The sequence below is a fragment of the Dermochelys coriacea genome, chromosome 4 (genome assembly GCF_009764565.3).
Source record: "Dermochelys coriacea isolate rDerCor1 chromosome 4, rDerCor1.pri.v4, whole genome shotgun sequence".
Classification (NCBI taxonomy): domain Eukaryota; kingdom Metazoa; phylum Chordata; order Testudines; family Dermochelyidae; genus Dermochelys; species Dermochelys coriacea.
The window spans coordinates 20,596,931-20,608,964 of record NC_050071.1 but is presented as its reverse complement, the minus strand read 5'-3'; the positions used below and the strand labels follow the sequence as shown (position 1 = coordinate 20,608,964).

The window sequence follows — 12,034 nt, the reverse complement described above, 5'->3', positions numbered from 1 at the left end:
TTGATTATAACAGCATATAAGATTTTCAAAAGCACCTAGTAATTTTGGATACCTCGGTTTTTGGTGCCCAACCTGAGACACCTTAAAAGATCCTGATTTGGAAAGAGTGTGGAGCACATGCTCTTGTCTAGCACCCAAAATCTCTAGTGGCTTTTGAAGCTTGGCCATGAAGATTAAGTTAAATTTCGTATTTTGGTTCGGAATAGGAGATACCTGGGGAAATGGAGATTTTTCTTGATTAAACTTTAATGACAGGGTGCAAAACAGTTTATGATTCGCTAGTTCCTTAATGACTGTGTCACCCAGGGCAGCTTATCAGCCTGTTAAAAAGTTTAGTACCACAGATCACGGTCACAGTACCAATGTTGGCTATTGCTATTGGTACTTTGTTTTAATATTTACATTTTCATCCTAAATTAATAGTGGAGAAAAATCACATGGAGCCTTGCACACAATCATCTGTCCATCCCAAACAAAATTCTGGAATAGGCTAACTATGTACCGGGGGGTAAATTCAGTCTCACTGAATCAGTCTAATGCCTCCCAAAGAACAGATTTTAGGAGTGGGTTTAAGTAATTTTTCTTTGAGAATTAAACCCTCTTGTGTAACATCAACCATAAACATTGCAATGGGTAAGTCAACACATTTTCACTCTTTCAGATTAACAGGGGGCCTGATTCTGCCACCCCAACTCACACTAAGTAGCATCTAACTACACAATAATTGTGGAGCAAGGCGCGCTGCAATAAGGGTAAAGGTGGCAGAATCTGTTCCATAATGTCTTTGTGCAAAAGGATATATTTGAGACTGAGTCTATTGCACGGGATAATCTACCACCCTAGCTGTCTGTCACAAATTCGCTGCATTTTTCCCCACCAAGGCAAAGAAAATCAGAATTATAAGGCCTCACATATAAACAGATTTATCACAGATTAATACAATGGGTAAATCAGATAAACATGTGACACAGAAACAAAAGATAAATGTGCTCTAGGAAGGAAACATTACATTATTTTACTCGCTTAAATAAGCGCACACAGATCTGAAAATGAGAGATGAGCTTTTGCTTTTTCCTTAGAAAACAATCTGCCCCCTACTCCTCCTCTCTCTCTCTTTCCCAGAGATGTTCTGCTGTGCTTTTCTATAAATCACAGCTCAAGAACTGTTAACATGTACATGCTGTTTCATTTTTCAGAATAAACCAAAGAAATTAAAATAGTTACTTCTGTATGCACGTCACACAGGCTTTCTTCAGGACTTCTTAGCTTTGGCACGTCAGATGTCACAAAGGCATAAGACCAGTTAAATACCTGTATCGCCCTGTCGCTTTGGTAGCTGGATCCTCCTCCACTAGTGCATGAATTTAAACTCTGCTGCAGATATGGTGACCAATCTGCACTCTCACAGGGTGAATGATGTCATAAGGTGTCACTGGGAATCCAGCACCCCCACACTTCCTTCAGCCTCCAGAGAGAGATTTTCCCTAAAAAAAGCTTTTTGCGGTTTCAAAATGACTAGCCTAGTTTTCATATAATGAAAGATCTTGCTAAGGCTTTATTTTGATTTCTAAATTTATGCCATTCACATACATACAGAGTTACGAGCACAAACAATTAGAGTGTCACCCACACACATGGCCAGATCCCCGTCATACTCAGGCAGGGGTTGTTTCCTGTTAATGTATATTTTCAGGTCATACAAGCAGACAGTTTGTACACTTATGCTCCAGGAATTGTATGTCTTTAACCACCTTGTGAGAACATGCTGAAAAGGATCAGGATGAAATCTCCTTGTTTCGCAGGTGCTATCTTCACACAGTAAATCTGGCAACGGAGGGCCTGGTCCCACTTTTCTCAAACTCAGTGGGCATTCTCCCATCACCCTCTGTTGATCGGGCCCTAGATCTGTTTATGGAAACAAAAAGCTAAATAGGACTTGAGCCAAATAGATGCATGTGCTAGAGGAAGCCATACAGCAGTTTGGGTGGTGAGGTTTTTCTTGCCTTCTTTTATCATCCTCTAGAGGTCTGAATTTGGGGCTGGGAGCCAGGAATTCCTGACTTCTAATCCTGGGTTGGACATAGACTTCATATATGACTTTTGTCAAGTCACCTAACCCGCTCTGTTTCAATTTCCCCATCATTAAAATGAGGATAATAATACCTATCTGCATTGCTGTGTTGTCATGAGGATTAAATACTTTGAAAAGCACTATGTATGTGTTTCACATAATTAGTACTGCTTTTTTATTAGTCTCTCACATATATGTAAATAATATATATAAATAGATAGAGAAAATTTTAGCCAATATTAGTAAATACCAAACACACATTCCCCTTGGTTCTTTACCCAGGTTTATTCCAAGGAAGTGGATTTAAGGTCTAAAGGGAAAAGTAGTGATGTGTTGCAAGAGAGTCTCTTAAAATGCTGCCACCAAACTGAAAGGAAGGTTGGAATGGTTTCCATGTCCTCATTTGGACATTGCTAAGTCATCCCTGCTGGAGATGACTTAGTTCTTCAGCTCATAAAAGTATGCCTGAAGTGCAAATATTTTGCCTTTGAAATGGACCAGCTTCCACTAAATTGCAGGAGTTTTCTTTAAGTGATGTCCTAATGAAGGGTAACTCCAGACTTCCCTAAAGAGTTCTTACCTTTCTCCCCAACTTCACACTACACAACGTTGTGTTATGCTCTCACTATACTCAGTAGGCTGAACTCAACTCTCAGGTTTAACATCAATAGTCCAAAGTATCTCTGCTGACTTCAGAAACTTTACTCTAAGGTTACACTGATGTAACTGAGAATGGAATTTGGCTTGGTTTCTTTTTCAGGAAAAAGTATAAACAATTCCAGTGAAGGGCACCTTACGAGTTTTCTTTGCCAAGTGGTGTCACTTCCCTCGTGGATTATGAGAAGGCATTTTTGTTTAACGGGGTAAAGGAATGAGTAGATTTCTCCCATCCCTCAGTCCCTCTCTCTGTAATGCATTTCCCCAGGAGATGTCAAGTTTAGTACAGGCCATGCAGAAAGAAATGGTGGGAGTCCTCTATGTTAAGACATTGGCTGCACATCACTGAGGGAAAGCACTTGAAATAACTTTTCCAGTCATTTAGCTGCATGTCTCTCAGAAGCTGCGTATCGTGAGGTAAGACCACAAAAAGTGTGGCAAATAAAAACAACTGCAATTAGCACAATATCCTGCTCCTGTGGAAGTCAGTGGGAACAGGGTCAGAACCAAAGTAAATTTTGAGATTTATTTTCCTTGCTTTTCTGTTGTGTGTGGGCACCCAAAACTCCACAGTTCAGTCATCTGCAATGAGTTTTCCAGTCTTTAATGGAAATTACTCTTTATAAAATATTACTATGGGGTGGAATTGTTCTTGCAGGGAAAAAAGCATGGAAGGGGGCATTTACAACCCTCTTTGAACTGCCCTTCCATTTGTGCAATAATCCGCTTTTGGGAGAAACAGAAAATTGAGCCCTTAGTTTCCACATTTACAAAATTATAGTACAACGATAACATTACTGAAACAAGGAGAGTGCAGAGTTCACGCCATTTTTTTTTTTAAAAAGTGTACTCCTAATGCAGTAAAAGACAAACAGTTTTCGAAGCAGAAATATGGGAAAAACCACACTATCAGTAATTTGCCAAAAATGTAATGTAGTTGTAAATTGCAGTGACTTTTGTGCAGCTTCCCCTCAGTGCTATGGAAACCCTGCTTTGGGTGCAGGAGTCCCTCTGAGTAAGCAGTCATACAACAGCTTTGGTGGGAGGGGATTTCTTCCAGTCTTTTACTCTTAGCTGGCCTAGGGCTGGACGTCAGAAATTCCTTATTTCTGGATTTTAATCCCACCTCTGGTACCAGCATCCTTTGTCAAGTGGATGAGTCATTAAGGGTAACATTTTTAAATGGGGCTTTCAGTGAGGCTTGGACTCCTAAATGCATAAGGCCCGAAGCCACAGATTTCAATGGCAGCTAGGAGCCTAAATACCTTTGAGCATCTGGGCCACAGTTACTTTGAAAAATGAGACTTAGATGCTTTTGAAAATTCTACCCTAAATTGTGTCTGCTTCAATTTCCCCATCGCTAAAAGGAGTATATTTACCTACATCATGAAGTTTTCATGAGGATTAATAAATTAATGAATGTCAGATGTTTTGAACATAGGTGCTGAATAACTGTTAATTATGTGATTAATCATATTTATTATTCTCTGTTCATAGTCTTTAATTGTTGACACATAGATATTTGTGAATTTTAAAACAATGTTGTAAAATAAATCTTGTTTTCCCCTATAGTCTGGATCAAGACGCCTTCCCTTGTGGGCTCCCACTGCAGAGATACCCCACTTTCTTCTCCGTATGGGTACTGGGTCTTTGAATTAAGCAAAAAAGTGTGTGTGTGTGTGTGTGTGTGTGTGTGTGTGTGTGTGTGAGAGAGAGAGAGAGAGAGTGTGTGTGTGTATAATGGTGCATAATGAATTAGATACCTCTCAACACTGGGGTAAATTTACTGTCATGATGTTTATACTCCAGTAGCACCTAAAGCCCTCACTCAAGATTGGGACTCAGGTATGTTAGGCACTGTACAAATACATAGCAAGAAACAGTACCTGTCCCCAAAACCTTGCAATCTAATAAGACAAGACAGACAAAGACTAGGAGAAACAGAGTCCCAAGCTCATACAGCTGGTCAGTGGCAGCACCAGGAATAAACCCTAGGTCTCCAGTAGCCTGTCGCCTAGACCAGTTTCTCTGGCTCCCTTTTCTCAAGCGTTAATTTTCGTCCCCATCATTTTCAGTTTTTATAACTCTCTCCATTGAATCTGCCCACAGCAGCCATTTAGCTTCATAGTCTCTTCTATTTCCTTGTGCTTTCTTTGATTCTCATCCCTTTTCTTACATTGTGCCTTTAGTTTAATTCTCTTTGTGCATTCCTTTTATAACTATCCTCTTCCCTTCATTTCTGTTTCACTGCTTCATTACCTTTTTTGCAGCTGTAATTCTCTTTCCTCTTTGTTTTTCTCTTTCCCTTTATTTCTCTCCTTTTTCGATTGTACATTTGGCTTTCCTTTCTGTTAGCTCCATCTGGGTCTGATCCAAAGCCCAGTGAAGTCAACGGAAAGACTGATGTTGACTTCCATAGGCACTGGGTCAAATATTTTGTGTTTTTACTCCCTTCTTCCATAAAAGGCTTTCTTCCTTTCTTGTTGATTTTTGTTTGTTTGTTTGTAGTTTCGTTGTCTGTCACGCTCAATAACCTGGGATGTGCTTTCCTCTGAACTTCAAACAAAATTACCCTCCTAGGCTTCACATCACAAACCATTTTTGGTGCCATAAACAATTATAGTGATGTTTTTTTAGGTTGAACCTGCATTTAACTCAAGCTCCAAACAATAGATGATGTTGTCTTCTGTCAAAATGTCGCTGTCTGGGTAAATGATAAACATGAGCCTTGCACATCCTGATAATACTCCTTGCAGCCTTCCTTTTTATTCCAACAAGCCCTGCATATCTTTATACCATGATTAGCTATAGGCATTATGGGCTCACATCAGCCATTGCCTACAGTTTGATCTTGTGACTCACTCAGCACCATCAACTTCCACTGAGATCAACAAGAATTGAGTGTGGTTAGCAGCTCACAGAATTGCCTGTAACTTTCATGTGAATGGGCTGCAGAGTAAATCATACATTAAAGATTCTCTTCTGGTCCCATTTAAGTCAATAACTACATTTTAATAGGAGCAGGAACAAACCCTAAATGCAGGACTTGTCAAAGGATGAGATGATCTTTCAAATAAATTTGGTTTGGATATTCCAAGTCCCTCTAGTGTTGCATGAGGGTGAGGCAGGTGCTTTTGGGGAAACCAGCCAAAATCCTGTCCACTGTATTCTCTGAATTAGTATGGGACAGTAATAGCATTGAACTTAAGGGGACTACTTCTGTTAAGGGCAGGGATTGTCTCTTCTGTTTTTGTACAGTGCCCAGCAGAACGGGGCACAGGCCTTTGGGCAGGGCTGGTGCAACCACTAGGTGAACTATGCAGTCACCTAGGGCGCCAAGTGGTTGGGGGCAGCCAAAAATGCACGCTGGGGAGGAGGTAGAGCAGAGGTGAGCTGGGGCAGGGGGGCGTGGGGAGGGCCGCCTGCAGCAAGTAATGGGAGGGGGGGCCGGTGCACAGGAGAACCGCTCCCCGCCCCAGCTCACCTCTGCTCCGCCTCCTCCCCTGAGCACGCCGCCCCGCTCTGCTTCTCTCCCTCCCAGGCTTGCGCGCCAAACAGCTGACTGGTGCCGCAAGCCTGGGAGGCGGGAGAAGCGGCGGCGTGCTCAGGGAGGAGGCGGAGCAGAGGTGAGCTGGGGCGGGGAGTTACCACACGCGGCTCCCTAGGCCAAGGTAGATGGCGGCGGGGAGCTGCCATATGGCTCCCCGGGCAGAGGGGAGGAAGGAAGAGAGGGGAGCTGCCGCGGGGGGGGGCGGGGTGCCTCAGAGCGGGGGGGTGGGGAGTTGCCGCTGGGCTGGGGCGGGGGGGGGCGTGCGCAAGGTGGAAGTTTCACCTAGGGTGCGAAACATCCTTGCACTGGCCTTGCCTTTGGGTTCTGTAAATACATACATCTTTACATTTTAAGCTGGGACTATGTGTTCTTAACTGCATTCTGAGGTGCCTAGTGCACTTTCAGGTGTTGTAAAATGATTGATATTAATGAAAGAAGAATTTTGCATTTTACTGCAAACTTTCTATGCCATTCTTTTAACACAGCCAGTAAGACCAAGACTCCTTCCCAATAAGAAGGCAAATAGACTACATTTAAAAAAAATCTTTATTTTACAGATTACATATTTCATCTTCTAAAAATACAATTTTGAAATGATTGGATTAAAAGAGAGGGAAAGTTACATACAACTGTCATTAAATGGAGAATGTGGGTTTACCAGCAGCATACAGGAATATCACACAGCAAGGGGTGGGTGGGTGCGTGTGAGTGTGAGAGAGAGATTAGCAATATACATGTTTAATAATAATGTTACCCACAATGTGTGGTTTGTCCTAGATTGAGGGACAATTTATAAATCTTCAAGTATTATAACTTACTGTTACATTCTGATTCTAAATCATCCCACAGTTTCAAACACTCACTAGTTTTCATTTGAACATGATGTACAATTTAATAAAATTATAGCAACCGAAAATGTTACTTTAACATATGCATACTTATTGACTGGAATTGGACAGCACTGAGGGAATACATTTTTCTTCTAGCCTTACTCTAATGTTACTTAGTATCTTTGATTACAGTTCAGATAATGTCTAGGTACTATTGGTGTTTTTGTTCAAGTCCTTTTTCCCTTCCCACCTACACAAATTCCATTTGCTGTAAATTAGAGTCAATGTCACTACGGATTTTCATTTCCCCAGTTCTAATCATCACTTGTTGAGTCCTTGCTATTACTGCCTTCACTTTATGATTGGCTTTCGCTCTTACAGTCTTTGTCTTCTGACTTTGTGCTACCATCACTGTCATTTTCCTCAGATTCACTGTCACTTGGGAGTTCTGTATGGGGTGAATTGCCACTGTTATCACCACTACTTTCATTAATATTAGGTGCACGCTCACTCCTATCTGACTTGCTGTCACCTTCACTACCATCTGATTCACTGTCACTAGTTCTATCAGTGCTGTCTGATTTGCCATCACTGTCACTAGTGCTATCACAGTTGCTGCCATCTGATTTGTTGTCACTACAAGTATCACTGTCGCTATCACTACTGTCTGATTTGGTGTCACTGTCACTCTCGCTGCTGTAATTGTCACTATCTGTATCCTCGTTATCTCTTAATGATGTGCTTTCATGGTCCTCACTGCCCGATTCCTTGGACTCGCTGGTATCATCTTGCTGGCTACTGCACTTGTTCTCACTATCAGGATTTTAATCATCATCCTTTCTCAGTACTGACAGAGCCATCAGATTCATTGCTGTCAGTGGGGCCATCCCCTTGTATGAGTTCATTAGAATCATGCATTTCATCATTGTCTTCACTGCTGATGTTGCCAGACTTCTCATTGGTACCTCTGGGTTCACTCTTCTGGCTGTTTGCATTTGGATTGCCAGTCACATTGCCAGTCACCTTTAGCGCTGCCATTTCCACTTCCAGTGTCACCAGTGTTTACTTTACCATTCCATCACCAATGTTGCCACCATTCATAGCAACTTCATTCTTGTTGCAGTCATTGGTGCTTTCATTATCTGGCTCCTATATGATTGGAAATGAAAGAAAGGATAGATCGATCCCATGAAATAATTATTTGTAAACACCTGTCAAAGAAATGCATTCTTCAAGGTAAAGGCTTAAATATGGTGAACAAAAAAGTGAAAAATAGGCTTATCCCCTAAGTCTAGGATCACAAGCTCTATCAACAAGTCCAAGTCTAGCAAGCTGCTGCTGCCTCTTCATAGAGTGAATTTTCTTCAGGTCAGCTTTTCCATTTCCTTTTTAAGCATCATATTTTCAAACCTATATATTCAAATGGTGCCCTCAAACTTTCCACATCCATTTGTGGATCACAAACAGTCCTGTGGGCCGTAGCAGAAATGTTGCATATATTTACTCATTTGCCTGCACATTGCAATTAGAGATCAGCCCAAGCCAAAGACCCAGATCTGGCTGAGATTTTCAATGGGAAATTCAATAGGAGTTGTGCATCTAATTTCCTTAAGATCCTTTGAAAATCCCAGACTATGCTTAGGAAGTCTGATGGTAAATACTGTTTTTTAATCTCTCGCTCATAGCGACTAAAACACCTGTTATGTTACAGTGTAGACCCAAGATCCGGGAAAATGCAGAGACGACTTAAAGCCATCTATGCAACCCGCTCCTCAGCCATTGCTCCAAACTCTGGCACCATATTACAAAATGTAATCCAAAGACCAGAAATCAGATATTAATTCATTGTTATTTATTTATGTAGACTATGGTCATACCCAAAATGTGCTCAAACAAAGAGAAAGGTACAATTCCTGCCCCAAAGAGAATATAGTCTAAATATGAATGGTGGGGGAAAGTCTTACAAGACTGAAGCAAAGTGATGAGTTTGTTGTTAGGCTCACCCGTGCCTATTTAAGTGTTTGCTTTTTTAAAGTTAAACACACTAAAATTCCTCTCTCCTGCCCTCCCACCATGATTCAGCCCTCTTGCCAGTCTCACGCACCAGTTTTTCATTGCCAGTGTCCTTGCACTCCTCCCTCCATGTAAAGGAGTTCACGCCTGAGATTAGACAAATACAGAATCAATTTTTTTTCCAAAAATACACCTGTTTTGTCACTTCTGGCTTTTCTGGAGAACGCAAATACACATGTATGTCAATAGCATCTCCGCCTGGGTGTGGAGTTGAGCCACCTGTCAGATGAGAGATGAACAATTAACTACCGAAAATACCCATGACCACTGTTCCCTCTAAGCTGTGCGCGTGTGCGCACACACACAGATCCTAAACCCCGTGCACACGACAAAACCAAACGCACAACAATTTGCACAGAAGCACAATTTGCACAGAGGACATTTTTTGTGCACACGGCATGTCAAAAATTAGAGGGAATATTGCCCATGACTGGTATAGTCAGTCCTCCAAATTTCATCTGTAAAACAAGCAGTAGCAAATCACGCTTCCGGGATTAAGGGCCAGACCATCTCCTTTGTAGTCTTTTTCTACAAAGTGAAGCAGGAAACAATGTGGGGAACTTGTATAGTTTCCTTGGTCCACATTGCTCACCTACAATGTCACTTTTTAAAGTTATCTTTAGAGATGGGGTGAATCAAAACCTCAGATGCAGTCATCAAACCCATGGAAATTCAGAGAAGCATGGATGAGAGACCAAACACAAACCCAAAGGCTCAGCTCATGTCCTAGCTACTCTCCTCACAATCTAGTTATTTGTGTGAGAGCACAAGGACTGCAAGTATGTCTGGCCCACACACAGCCTGCAGTAGTGGCAGGGGTGGCTTTTGTACACTCCCCACTAACTGAGCACTCACGTAACAGCCAAGCAGAATCTGGCCGTGATTGCAGGACTGAGCCCTAAGCCATATTTGGTTGCAGTGACCTTTCTAAAACTGTACAGGGGCTTTATTTCTTTCTTTGGCTTTCATCTGGTAGATCACTTTATAAAAATGGTGGGAGGACAAAGACTGGGTGGCATTTTCAAAGTGAGGAAGGAGGTAGGTAGGAGAATTGAAGCTTACGGGGAAGGTGGGGGGAAATCGCATAGCTCGCTTGGTGTTCTCCAGCAATGCTGTCATTCTCCTTTTCACCTCGATGTATCTTTTAAAAAGGTTCTTATATGAATCAAAGGGAATAAAAATAAAAGTGATCAATAAAAAGTAAAGAGGAAGTTTGTTTGATTTTCCGACTTTTGGGGCCAGATATGGAACCCTTACCTACAATAGCAACCAGTTACTTACTCAGATGGTCCCCTGTGGCTTCAGTGGGACTATTCATGGGAGTAATTGCTCGCCAGTATGGGTAAGGGATTGATTATGTAGTCCCCACTAAAGAAGATTTTTAAGAGACTTAATGGAGTAGCCCAGACTATTGCCAGACTGCAAAGAAGTATAATGATATTCTTCATCTTCTTTAGTGTTCTCAGTCTGGAACAATATAAATGGACTGGGAAGAAACAGATTATAAAATGAATCAGAAATCTGAACACATGTATCAAATGTAAATGCTATAAAATTAGTATACAATCAGAGGATGTATACAAGCTTAAGACGTGTACATCATATTATTGTATAAAGTATCTCTGGTCCTTAGTACAAATATGTGAATGCTCTTAAAGCCAATACCGCACTAATCAATTTATTTTACAAGTTTTGTAAGTAGATGCAACCAAACTACACATTTTGTGGACCAGGTCCTCAATCATCAACGCTCTGCTGGTGACAACAGACAACACTGATTTACATCATCTGATGATCTGGCTGCTGTCTCTTTCACTTTCTCAATCACAATTATTTCAGCCACCCATTTGCAGTACTCTGCAGTGATGGGCAGGAGACCTGGGTTTGATTTCTGGTACAGTATCCAATCCCAAGACCAGCATGGACTGTGGATGCATAGCCTCTAATCTCTGAAATAATACAAAAATACAGGGTTCTTTTCAAACCTGTGTAGTCTTTATTCATGCAAGTACCCCATGCAAGTTAATGGGAATGTTCACTTGAGAAAGGATTACCTAAATGTGTATGGGTATTAGCAAGATCTGATTCTATAATCAACATTTTCAAACTTGGGTCCCTAAAGCCAGATATTCTACTGATACATAGTGTGTAAATTCCAGGTACAGTAAGAATCATTATGTGCATCAAGAAAAAAATTACTATAGGCAAATGCAGTGAAACTTTTCAGACAGATTCCACACACAGCACAAATGTGGAATATTGCCTGTATAAGAAAAAGATAAAAAGGGTTTATCCTTATGTAGCACATGAGTGGGAGCAAGACCACCTTGTACAATGCACCTTGCAGCATACCACACAAGGGCTTGCAGGATGGAGTCCTCTATAGACAGGTTCTAAGCATATAACCCATTCACAACACAAGGATGCATGATTTATCATTGTTTCTAGCAGTTTTATGATAAGCAAAATTCAAATTACTATTCTGTTTTACCCAAGTTTCATGCTGCTCTTATATTGCAAGATGGTCTCGTCTGAATTTCCAGGGAACAAAAGAAAAGTTGTTCAGTACCAGATTCTGCTTCCCTTAAACATGGTGTATAATAACTTACTCCGAAAGTGTTCCATTCATTCCAATTGGGACCATTTGGTGAGTAAGAGAGTCACAATGTAGCTCTATGTTAATAGAGATGTTTGTGTATTGTTTTCTTAATTCAGTTAAAATATTTTTTTGTTTGGATGGAAACATTCCCCTGTAATGGTTCCAATTCAAACATTGAAGGCACTAAGAACATAAGAAGCAGAAACTGAACATCATCAAAAGTAAACCTTGCTCGTGTATTTTCATTGTCCAGG

At 41.1% G+C, this 12,034-nt stretch overlaps 1 long non-coding RNA gene across 1 annotated transcript; it reads right to left on the bottom strand.

The window, feature by feature from the left end:
• Nucleotides 1-7,350: 7,350 nt before the first annotated feature.
• On the bottom strand, nt 7,351-11,226 carry LOC122459799. The gene is made up of 4 exons (XR_006280733.1): nt 10,463-11,226; nt 10,244-10,322; nt 9,315-9,400; nt 7,351-8,257 (listed from the first exon to the last, which is right to left on the bottom strand). It is a non-coding gene; the product is annotated as an uncharacterized LOC122459799 (long non-coding RNA).
• Between the last annotated feature and the right edge of the window lie 808 nt (nt 11,227-12,034).